This window comes from Arachis ipaensis, chromosome B5, assembly GCF_059453495.1.
Source record: "Arachis ipaensis isolate K30076 ecotype BB chromosome B5, ASM5945349v1, whole genome shotgun sequence".
Classification (NCBI taxonomy): domain Eukaryota; kingdom Viridiplantae; phylum Streptophyta; class Magnoliopsida; order Fabales; family Fabaceae; genus Arachis; species Arachis ipaensis.
This window is the reverse complement of record NC_142440.1, coordinates 56,781,422-56,783,820: the sequence shown is the minus strand read 5'-3', so window position 1 is coordinate 56,783,820 and position 2,399 is coordinate 56,781,422. Positions and strand designations below refer to the sequence as shown.

General features: G+C 39.9%; 1 non-coding gene across 1 annotated transcript; it reads left to right on the top strand.

Annotated features, from left to right (window-relative positions):
• Nucleotides 1-1,228: 1,228 nt before the first annotated feature.
• Nucleotides 1,229-1,335, top strand: LOC148564274 (small nucleolar RNA R71). Its single transcript, XR_015884015.1, has one exon. It is a non-coding gene; the product is annotated as a small nucleolar RNA R71 (small nucleolar RNA).
• The last annotated feature ends 1,064 nt before the right edge of the window (nt 1,336-2,399 follow it).

Sequence of the window (2,399 nt, the reverse complement as noted above, 5' to 3'; positions counted from 1 at the left end):
TTCTCCTTTGAATTTTCATAGCTTTTGGCATATAGTGATCTTTAATTTCTTTGTTTTCATTGCTTTTAATTTCAATTACACTTGTCTTGGATCTTGGATTGGAGAATTGAAGAAATTCTGTTTCAATCTCAATCTTGGATCTCTCTGTTTCTTTACTGTTAATTGAATTTCATTTCCGGTTAATTGCTCTTCATCTATTCTCTTTACAATTTACAATTCCCTTGCAATTGTTCTTATTGGATCTAGGAAGGCATTGAGATCTAGACTTAGTTTTCTAGTCTCTGGGTCCTGAGATCCAAATCTCCAATTTACATTCTGTTTCTTGCTTTCCATGTTTATTTACTTTTCTGCTATAAGATCCGATCCAATCCCAATTCCCTTTTACTCTTTTGTTTGATGCAATTTAACTTTTCCTTGTTTAATTTCTGCAAATCCACGCCCCAATCCCCTTTACATTTCAAGCAATTTACATTCCTTGCACTTTAAGATTCCGCAATTTACATTTCTTGCACTCTAAGTTTCTGCCATTTAATTTCTTATTCCTTAAGATTCAGCAATTTAATTTCCTGCTCTCTTTACTTTCATGCAATTTACATTCTGCAAATCACAAATCACCCAACCAACACTCGATTCGCTTGACTAAATCAACCACTAAACTAAAATTGCTCAATCCTTCAATCCCTGTGGGATCGACCTCACTCCCGTGAGTTTTTATTACTTGATACGACCCGGTACACTTGCCGGTTAGATTTGTGTGTTTTGGGGGAAATTAATTTTTCACCAAAATACTCATCAGTGAGCTGCATGGTTGTTGGGGTTGTGACGTCTCTGATCTTGGCTTTGATCTTGTTGATTTTTCCACCCAAAGTTTGGGTGATTCTTCCAACCAGGGTTGTACGTTTTGGAGTAAGGATCACTCCCTCTTGGGTTGCTGATGAGGTGGTGATTGCTGCCACTTGGTTCCTCTCCATCTTCTTGGTGAGGTCAGCCAGCTGCTTGGTAATAAGCTTATTTTGGGCCAGCAGTTCATCCACATTTTTTAGTTCTATCACTCCTCTAGTGTTGTCTCTTTCAGAAGCATAGAAATAGTCATTCTCTGCTACAGTTTCAATGACATCTATGGCCACCTCAATGGTCTTCTTCTTGTTCAGAGATCCCCCGGTCTACTGCCTTCTTTGATTCATAAGAAAGGCCTTCATAGAAAATGTGTAGCTGCACCCATTCATTGAACATATCTGGTGGGCACCTTCTTGTCAGGTCCTTGAACCTCTCCCATGCTTCGTATAGAGTCTCACCATCTTGCTGTCTGAAAGTTTGTACCTCAGATCTCAACCTGTTAATCTGTTGAGGAGGATAAAATCTTGCCAGGAATTTGTTCACCACATCTTTCTAGGTTGCTAAACTCTCCTTTGGGAAGGACTCTAGCCATTTGGATGCCTTGTCCTTGAATGAGAAGGGAAACAGAAGTAGTCTATAGGTGTCAGGATGAACACCATTGGACTTCACAGTATCGCATATCCTCAGGAAGGTGGTTAGATGTTGATTAGGGTCTTCTTGGACGCCTCCTCCGAATGAACAGTTGTTCTGAACAAGGATGATGAGCTGTGGCTTTAGTTCAAAGTTGTTGGCATGTATAGTTGGCCTTTGGATGCTACTCCCACAGTTTCTTGGGTTTGGGTTCATGTAAGAGCCTAGAACTCTTCTCACTTGCCCAGCATAATTTGCTAGACCTTCTCTGCCATGGTTGTGAGCCTCTTCTTCATGATGGTTCTCCATATTTTCATCCATGTCTGGTTCAAAGTACTCCTCTTCCTCAGCACCAACTACTCTCTTTCCTCTTGCTTCCCTCCTTAATCTAAGGAAGGTCCTCTCAGGTTCAGAATCAAAGGAAGTTGAAGCCCGACTTCTTCTCCCTGTCATACAACCAACAAGGCACAAGCAAGGAAATAGATGCCGAAAGTACTCTTGTTAAAATTGCTGTTAGTGTGAGTGATGCAATATATCAAACAGTTAGTGGGTTAGTGAACTGAATGGTAAATAACTAAGAAAAAGGAGTAGGGGGGAAGGGACGAAAATAACTAAAACTGAAAGCAATTAACTCAAAAAGAAATTTAAATCAAACAGAAGAAAAATTCCCAATCTAGTTATCCTCCAATTTAGTCATTGTTGATACAAAATCAATCCCCGGTAATGGCGCCATAAACTTGATAGCACGGAAACTTGTCTCTCAACAATTTTCCTTCGGCAAGTATACCGAATTGTCGTCAAGTAAAAACTCATAATAGAGTGAGGTCAAATCCCACAGGGATTGATTGGTCAAGCAACTTTAATTAGAGGAATGTTCTAGTTGAGCGAAGCAGAATTTGGTTTGAGAGTTGCAGGAAATTAAATGGCGGGAA